This window comes from Loxodonta africana, chromosome 4 (assembly GCF_030014295.1).
Source record: "Loxodonta africana isolate mLoxAfr1 chromosome 4, mLoxAfr1.hap2, whole genome shotgun sequence".
Classification (NCBI taxonomy): Eukaryota; Metazoa; Chordata; class Mammalia; order Proboscidea; family Elephantidae; genus Loxodonta; species Loxodonta africana.
The window spans coordinates 109,162,185-109,172,626 of NC_087345.1; positions in this window are offsets into that span (position 1 = coordinate 109,162,185).

Below are 10,442 nucleotides of genomic sequence, written 5' to 3' on the forward strand. Positions count from 1 at the left end.
CTGGGCCTTATTAGAGATTGAATGCTTAACTGTGGGCCACTGAATTGTCATGAGGTCTGAGCTGCCCATCATGAACTGAGTGTTGTCTGACCTACAGAGCCATAAAGTCTGGTGTGCCCAGCAGCACTTCATCTTTCCATGGAAGTGGTATATACGAGATCAGGCTCAGAAAGACCCGAAAGCACAAGTAAATTGTATGAGGAAGAGGCCCAAATGCCCATGGTCTCCAATCCTATCACATTACCTTCCCTCTCTCAGTCTGCACCTATGGCCTCATGGAGAGTTTCTTATGAACAGTTTACTGAGGAAAAGAAAATTCATGCCTGGCTTACAGATAGTTCTGCGAGATATGCAGGCAACACTCAAAAGTGGACAGCAGTAGCACTGTGGCCCCTCTCTGGGACCTCTCTGAAGGACAGTGGTGAAGGAAAATCCTCCTAATGGGCAGAACTTCAAGCAGTGCACCTGATTATTCACTTTGCTTCAAAGGAGAAATGGCCAGATGTGCGATTGTATGTTGATTCATGGGCTGTGGCCAATAGTTTGGCTGGATGATCAGGACTTGGAAGAAACATGATTGGAAAAACGGAGGCAAGGTATAGGGAAGAGGTATATGGATAGTTCTCTCTCAATGGGCCAAAGAGATGAAGACATTTGTGTTTCATGTGAATGCTCACCAAAGGGTGACCATGGTAGGGGGGGTTTTAACAATCAAGTGGATAGGATGACACATTCTGTGGAAACTAGCCATCCTTTTCCCCCAGCCACTCCTGTCATTGCCCAATGGGGGGCTCATGAACAAAGTGGACATGGTGGCTGAGATGGAGGTTATGCATGGGCTCAGCAAGATGGAATTCCACTCACGCAGGCTGATTTGGCTATAGCCACTGCTGAGTGCCCAAACTGCTAGCAGCACAGACCAACACCGAGTCCCCGATATGGCACCATTCCTTGAGGTGATCAGCCAACAACCTGGTGGCACGTTGATTACACTGGACTGCTTACATCATGGAAAGGGCAGTCTTTTGTTCTTTCTGGGATAGGCACTTACTCTGGATACAGATTTACCTTCCCTGCATGCAATGCCTCTGCCAAAACTACCTTCTGTGGACTCACAGAATGCTTTATCCACCGTCATGGTATCCCACACAGCATCATCTCAGATCAACGAACTCACTTCACAGCAAATGAATTATGGCAATGTGTTCATTCTCTTGGAATTCACTGGTCCCCATTGTCCTGAAGTGGCTGGCTTGATAGAACAATGGAATGGCCTTCTAAAGACAAAATTATGGCACCGGCTAGGTGGCAACACTTTGCCAGGTTGGGGCAATGTGTTTCCAGGAGGATGTATATGTTCTAAACCAGCATCCAATATATGGTGCTGTTTCTCCCGTAGCCAGGGCTCACAGTTCCAGGAATCAAGGGTTGGAGATGGGAGTGGTACTACCATTACCCCTAGTGACCCATTTACAAAATTTTTGCTCCCTGTCCCTACAATCCTATGCTCTGCAGATATGGAGATCTTAGTTCCAAAGGGAGGAATGCTCCCACCTGGAGACACAACATAGAAAACCACAAAACCAAACCCATTGCCGTCGAGTTGATTCTGACTCATAGAGACACAACACAGATTCCATTAAACTGGAATTTAAGAATGCCACTCGGCCACTTTGGGCTCTTTGTGACCTTGGATCAATAGGCAAAGAATGGAGTTACCATACTGGCTGGTGTGATTGACCCTGACTACCAAAGGGAAATCGGATTTATGTTGCATAATGGAGGTGAAAAGAGTACATCTGGAATATTAAGAGATTCCTTAGGGCGTGTTTTAGTATTATCATGTCCTGTAATTAAAGTCAATGGAAAGCTACAACAACCCAATTCTAACATGACTATTAATGGCCCAGATCCTTCAGGAATGAAGGTTTGGGTCACCCCACCAGGCAAAGAACCATGATCAGCTGAGGTGCTTGCTGAGGGTAAAGGGAATATGAAATGTGTGGTGGAAGAAGGTAGTTCTAAATACCAGTTATGATCACATGACCAGGTGCAGAAACGAGGACTGTAATCATTATAGTATTTCTTCCTTGTATCATGTATCAAGTATTTTTGTATCTAAGGTTCATCCCTCCACTTACTTTTGAACTCTATCCCCTCCAGTTTTCTAAGGAAGTTACTTAATTTAATAGCCCTTTCCTCTCTTGTGTATCAATCTGACTTTTTTTAATTTTGTTGTGTTTTATGTGAAAGTTTACAGTGCAAATTATTTTCTCATTAAAAAATTTATACACAAATTGTTTTGTGACATTGGTTGCAATTCCCTCAATGTGTAAGCACTCTCCTCATTTTCCTTTCTACCCTGTGTTCTGTGTCTATTTGTCCAGCTTTCCTGTCCCTTCCTGACTTCTCATCTTTGCTTTTGGGCAAGTATTACCCATTTGGTCTCACATACTTGATGGAACTAAGGAGTATGTTCCTCACATGTGTTATTGTTTGTTTTATAGGTCGGTTTAATCTTTGGCTATAAGGTGGACTTCAGGAGTGCCTTCAGTTCTGAGTTAGCAGGGTGTCCAGGGGCCATAGTCTCAGGGGTTCCTCCAGTCTCTGTCAGACCAGTAAATCTAGTCTGTATTTGTAAATTTGAATTTTGTTCTACAATTTTCTCCTGCTCTGTCTGGGACCCTCTATTGTGATCCCTGTCAGAGCCATCTGTGGTTGGTTGCTGGGCACCATCTAGTTCTTCTAGGTTCAGGCTGGTTGAGGCTGTGCTTCATGTGGCCCATTAGTCCTTTGACTAATATTTCCTTTGTGTCTTTGGTTTTCTTCAGTCTCTTTTGCTCTGGACAGGACCAACAGATGTATCTTAGATGGCCACTCACAAGCTTTTAAGACCCTAGACACTATTCACTAGTGTAGGATGTAGAACATTTTCTTTCTGAAGTATGTTATGTCAAGTGACCTGGATGTTCCCTGAGACCATGGTCCCCAGCCCTCAGCCCCAGGAACTAGGTTCCTCGAGGTGTTTGGGTGTGGCTAGGAAGCTTCTACGATGTTGCCTGGCCAAGTTGTGCTGACTTCCCCTATACTGTGTGCTGTCTTTCCCTTCACCAAAGTCAATACTAGTTAGTGATTTCCGCTTCCCACTCCTCCCCGCTCTTATAATCATCAAAGATTGTTTTTTTCTGTGTGGAAATATTTTCATATGTTTTTATAATAGTGGTCTCATATAGTATTTGTCCTTTTGTGATTAACTTATTCACTTAGCATAATGCCCTCCAGATGAATCCATGTTGTGAGATGTTTCACACATTCCTCATTGTTCTTTATCATTGTGTGTATGTACCATAGTTTGTTTATCCATTCATCTGTTGATGGTAACTTAGGTTGTTTCCATCATTTTGCTATTGTGAATAATGCTACAATTAACATGGGTGTGCACAGGTCTATTTGTATGACAGCCATTATTTCTCTAGGACCAATGTGCCCTTCTTAAAACACTCCTTCCTTTCAACTTCAATATATTTCTTCACAAATTCATCTCTCTTTCCTAGACTTTACTCCTTGAGCTTCAGATCAGGGTGCTGGCCCTTTTATATGGAATGTCCTTCAGGTCATCTTTGTCTTATCAACTCCTAGTCATCCTTCAGGTTAATTGTTACTCCCACAGGAAGCCTTTTCTGACCTTCCATATTAGGTCTAATCTGCAATTTAAGCTCTTTAGTACTTACAATAGTTGTTGGTACTTACAACAGTTGTAATTTTACACTTATTTCTATGACATATTGATTAGTAATTGCCTCCTACCCCCCCCACACTAGATTTTCAACTTCATGAAGGCAGAAGCCCTGTCTGCTTTTGCTGATCAGTGTATCCTCAGGAACTGGTGCAGCACCCAGCCCATGGTAGATTCTCAAAGATTTCCTGAATGAATGAATAAGGAACAATTAGATATGGTCTTTAAAAAAAGTTTCTGGCGCTTTTACTTCAACAATGAATTTCTTTTTGCTGCTCAGAATCACCTTTTTTTCATTATATTTTCTTTCAAATGAGACATGAAATTGTCAGGAGGCGCATAATGAATTTAAAGTGAAATTGATAGAATAGCAGTTCCCATTTGGATCACCAGCAGAGCATGATTTAAAAAATCAGATTCTCAAGCCTCATACCTGTTTTTCATGTTGATCCATTAAAAGATGTTAGATCGTGTTTTGTTCTGTTGTATATAGGGTTGCCATGAGTCGGAACTGACTTGACGGCACCTAACAACAACAGATACTTTCCAGAAATCTCATACTTACCATATTTTGTTTCTCTGTCATTAGAAGAATTAAAGGCAGACTACAAGTCTGAAATATATCAATTGTTCGCAACAGGTGAAATGCAAACTGAAGCTTAGCTGGCCATACTCAGTGGGGAAGATGGGCTTTTGAATATACTCTTTCATGGGTGCAAATACTTTTAAAAATAGCCATTGTTGATTTAGCTACAAAAAAAGAATGTTAAAATTCAGTTACTACAGGAAGAATGTTGTTGAATTTCCAAACACTATAGAAAAAAACCTTAATTGTCTCTATGTTTTCCTTTTGCCCAAGATAAAGACATTCCTTCCTGAGTTTCACTCTAAGAGTCAGGATGCAAGTCAGGGACATCTACACTTCGGGGGGATGGAATATCTGCCAGACTATGATGAAAAATTTCAGTGAATCTTTATAGAAATAATGCTATAGTCAATTTTCTGATAAAGTTTTTTTTTTTGAAGGTACAATACTTTAATAACTTGATTAAATTTAAATCTTTAAAGTCAATGTAATACTAAAAGAGGGGATACCATTTTTCAGAATAAAGAACAGAAGTATTATCCCAATATTTTAAAAAATAAAATTTCCTATTTTTTTTGGTGTCATTCAAAAACAAACTATTAAAGCTTTAGCTATTAGAATATTTTCTGAAGAGAAGGTAAATTAGGTTAGTAAAGATAATGAGGTCAGCAGAACCTAAATTTTTTTAAATTGTACTTTAAGTGAAGGTTTATAATTCAAGTCAATTTCTCATACAAAAACTTATATGCACATTGTTATGTTGCTCTCCCTATAATGACAGCACACTCCTCCTCTCCACCCTGTATTTCCTGTGTCCATTCAATCAACTCCTGTCCCTCTCTGTCTTCTCATCTCACCTGTGGACAGTGGCTGCCCACTTAGTCTCTTGCGTCTTCTTGTGCAAAGAAGCGCACTCCTCACACTCCTCACCAATATCATTTTATGTCTTATAGTCCAGTCTAATCTCCAAAGAGTTGGCTTCGGGAATGGTTTTAGGGCTAATAGAGAGTCTGGAGACCATGTCTTCTGGGGTTCCTCCAGTCTCAGTCAGACCATTAAGTCTGGTCTTTTTACTAGAATTTGAGTTCTGTGCCCCACATTTTTCCTCCTTCATCAGGAGTTCTCTGTTGTGTTTCCTGTCAGGGCGGTCATTGGTGGTAGCCAGGCACCATCTAGTTCTTGTGGTCTCAGGCTGATGGAATCTCTAGTTTATGTGGCCCTTTCTGTCTCTTGGCCTCATATTTTCCTTGTGTCTTTGGTGTTTTTCATTCTCCTTTGCTTCAGGTGAGTTGGGACGAATTGGTGCATCTTAGATGGCTGCTTGCTAGCTTTTAAGACCTCAGATGCCACTCACCAAAGTGGTATGCAGAATATTTTCTTAATAAACTTTGTTACGCTAATTGACCTGATGTCCCCTGAAACCATGGCCCCCAGACCTCTGCCCCTGCTACTCCGTCCCTCGAAGTGTTTGGTTGTATTCAGCATACTTCTTAGCTTTTGGTTTAGTCCAGTTGTACTGACTTCCCCTGTATTGTGTGTTGTCCTTCCCTTCACCTAAAATAATTCTTGTCTACTATCTAGTTTTTTTTTTTATCTAGTTATTGAACCAATACAATATTTGTCCTTTTGCAACTGACTAATTTTGCTCACCTAAATGCCTTCCAGATTCCTCCATGTTATGAGGTGTTTCATGGGTTCATCGTTCTATATCATTGCATAGTATTCCATTGTGTGAATATACCATAATTTGGTTATCCATTCATCCATTGATAGGGACCTTGGTTGTTTCCATCTCTTTGCTACTATAGACAGTGTTGCAATGAACATGGGTGTGCATATATCTATTCATGTGAGGGCTCTTTTTTCTCTAAGATATATTTTAAGCAGTGGGATTGATGGATCGTATGGTAGTTCTAGTTCTAGCTTTTTAAGAAAGTGCCAAATTGATTTCCAAACTGGATGCACCATTTCACATTCCCACCAGCAGTGTATAAGCATTCCAGTCTCTCCATAACCTCTCCAGCATTTATTATTTTGTGTTTTTGGGATTAATGCTAGCCTTGCTGGGGTGAGATGGTATCTCATTATAGTTTTGATTTGCATTTTTCTAATGGCTAATGATCATGAGCATTTCCTCATGTATCTGTTAGCTGCCTGAACGTCTTCTTTAGTGAAGTGCCTGTTCATATCCTTTGCCCATTTTTTAATTGGGCTATTTGTCCTTTTGTTGCTGAGGTTTTGCAATATCTTGTAGATTTTAGAGATTAGATGTTGATCGGATTTGTCATAGCCAGAATTTTTTTTCCCGGTCTGTAGGTTGTCTTTTTAGTCTTTCGGTGAAGTCTTTGGATAAGCATAAATGCTTGACTTTTAGGAGCTTCTAGTTATCTAGTTTCTCTTCTGGTGTTTGTGCATTGCTAGTAATGTTTTGTATACTGTTTATGCTACGTATTAGGACTCCTAGTGTTGTCCCTATTTTTTCTTCAATGATCTCTATCAAAAAACCTAATTTTTAAAAGGAAAAAAAATGGAAGCCAATTTTATTGACTTTAGCAAAGTATACCTATGAAACGTACATAATTCATAGCTAGTATCCTGCTCCTTCTGTTGTCTAGAACAGCACAGAAGTTAATTGATTGGGGAAACCAAAAGTAACATAAAAATTATTTGGAAAAAAATTTCCCTGCTGTCAAAAGACTTCTTATTTTTCAGCTGTTTCCTTACCTGATACTGACATCTCTTATTTCATAATGTTCTTGAAAAATTGATGGTTAATATCAGATAAAACTACCTGGAGAGCAGAGCCAATATGGCAGACCAGTCAGACACACTAAGCCATCCCACTGCAACAAAGACCCAAAAAACCAAGTAAAACATACAAATGTCAATTCTGGAACCCTGAACCTTAAAGGAAGGGATGAAATATTAGATTGGAAGCCACTGAGAAGATACAATAAAAAACAGTGAAGGAGTGTAGATTTCTAGCCAAATGGCATGACTAAGCATGGCCAATTTGGAATATAGTTAACAATCCCACATACAGAAAGGCACCTCCATGGAATTCCCAATAGGACATAGAGATATGGCGCGGACACACCCAGGGCTAAGTAAGACTACATTTGATGGCTGCAACTCAAGGAGGAGCCCAGAATCTCTTACCTGGTAACCACAGGAGCACAACCCTACAACTACCACCCTTCTGGTGAATAGTGGCAAGAACCTCCCATCCTGGCAGCCCTGGATGCTGGGAACCACAGTACCAACCCATCCTATTGCTTTCCTTGATCTAGTTCCCTCTGCCCCTGCCTTTGTCGCCCCTGCCTCTTTCCTCTGCCTGGTTGGACTCCAGGCCCCTCCCCACTAGCTTGGTCCATCCTGTACTATGCTCTGCAGTCCCAAGGGGGAGTGGTCTGGACTCCAGACCTCTCCCCACTGGCTCCAGCCCTGCCCCATCATGGGCCTTGCTCTAGCACCCAGGCCTGGCCCAATTCATGCTGCAGACAAATGACCCATCTCCATCCTTCCCACCCTGCTGGACCTGCCCTGCTGCACCATAGCTAAGTGGATGCCCCTGCATACCCGGACATGGTGGTGAGAATTATGGTGTCCACAGAAGAGTAACCAACAAAGCATGCCCAGCTGGTCTGCTCAGACATAACCAAACTAAATAAAAAGCAGAAACAAACAAACAAACCTTTAATCAATAAAGAAAAAATAATACCTGAATGTCTCAGAGACAGCAGACAATATCACAACATATAAAAAACAGGACAAGATGCTCCATCAAGTGACCAAAATAAAGAATCAGATGACATTTAGGCAGAAGAAGAGGCACTGATAGGGAATTCAAAAGTCTAATATTCAGATTCTCGAAGAGATTAAGAAAGAGGACATGGAAAACACAGAAAAAAACAACTAAAACAGCCAAAATCAAGGAAAACACAAATAGAATAATTCAGGAAAATAATATAAGAAAAAAGTGAAAAAATAAATAAATAATTAGAAATCATACAAAAACAACAATTAGAAATCCAAATGATAAACAACAAAATTTCAGAAATGAACAAGGCAATAAAAAGTTTTAGGAGCAAATTTGAAACAATGGAAGACAGGATTAGCAAAATTGAAGACTAATTCATGGTTACCACTTTGTTTGAGGAAAAATCTTAGAAAAGAATAAAGAAAAATGAAGAAAACCTAATAACTACATAGTATACAAGCAAGAAAAATTTACACATTATCGGAGCTCCAGAACAGGGGGAGAAAATGGAAAACAGAGATCACTGAAGATTTGTCAAGAGAAAGCTTCCCTAATATCATGAAAGATAAAAAGCTGACCATTCAAGAAGCTCAACAAACTGCATATAGGATAGACCCCAAAAGAAAGTCACTATGACATGTCATAATCATGCTCGACAAAACCAAAGACAAAAAATCCTGAGAACAGAACAAGAAAAATAAAGTCATACACCAAAGGGAAAGAATAAGACTAAGCTCTGATTACTCAGTGGAAACCATGCAGGCAAGAAGGCAATGGGTTAACATATATAAAACCTTGAAAGAAAAAAAATTGCCAATCAGGAATAATATATCCTGCAAAACTCTCTCAAATGTGATTGCAAAATTAGAACATTTCCAGATAAACAGAAATTAAGGGAATTTTTAAAAACTGACCCAAACTTACAAGAATTATTAAAGGGGGCCCTTCAGGTGGAGAACCAACAACATCAGACAACAAGCCAAAACTTGGACACAGGTCAGTATCAGCCAGATACCGACCTCGGTAATGAACTCTCAAAAATAAAACAAAACTAAAAGATATAAAACAGGGAACTGGAGATGTCAATCTGTAATTGATGACAAAGTCTGAACAATAAAAGGTTGAATAAATGGTGTAGGTATAGAACTTTCAAATGGAGAGGAAATCAAAGCAATATCAGGTAATAAAAGGCTGGCTCAAACTTAGAAAGATAAGGGTAAATTTCAAAGTAAGTACAAAGAAAGTTAATAAACCGACTCATCAAAATAAAGAAGAAAAACATAGTCTCAGTAAACACAAAATTTATAATAATGAAAGAAATAAAAAGAAATTCCACAATCAAAGGGAACTCAACACAGAAGAGTAATAGGAACAAGGAAAGCATCAGAACCACGTGGGGCGGGGGGGAAGCACTAGAAAATGACAGCTATAAACTCACACCTATCAATAATCACATTGAAGGTAAATGGCTTCAATGCACCCATAAAGAGACAGAGTGACAGAAGGGATAAAAAAAATGACCAATAAATATACTGTCTACAAGAGACACACCTTAGAAACAAAGACATAAATATGTTAAAAATCAAAGGCTGGAAAAAAAAAAAAAATCAAGCAAACAGCAACCCATAAAGAGCAGGAGTGGCAATACTAATCTCAGATAAAATAGACTTTAAGGCAAAATCCACCATACAAGACAAGGAAAGGCATTATATAATTATTAAAGATATAATCCACCATGATGACATAATCATAATAAATATCTATGTACCGTATGACAGCACTCCAAAATACATAAAACCAACTCTAACAGCACTGAAAAGAGAAATTGATAGTTCCACAATAACAGTAGGAGACTTGAACACCACACAATTGGTAAAGGACAGAACATCTGGAAAGAAACTCAATAAAGATACAGAAGATCTAAAGACCACAATCAACCACCATGACCTCACTGACATACATAGAACACTCCGCCTCATAGGAGGAGAGTATACATTCTTTTCCAAAGCACATGGAATATTCTCCAGAAAAGACCACACCTTAGGCCACAGGCAACCCTCAACAAAATCCAAAACATTCAGATAATACAAAGCATATTCTCTGATCACAACACTGTATAAGAGTAGAAATTAATAACAGGAAGAGCAAGAAAAAAAAAAAAAAACCATGTAGACTGAATAACACCTTGTTGAAAAACTACTGGGTAATAGAAGAAATCAAAGATGGAATGAAAAAATTTCTAGAATCAAAGGAGAATGAAAACACATCATACCAAAATCTTCAGGACACAGCAAAGCAGTGCTCAGAGGTCAATTTATAGCAATAGGTGCACATTTCAAAAAAGAAGGGATAAAATAAAA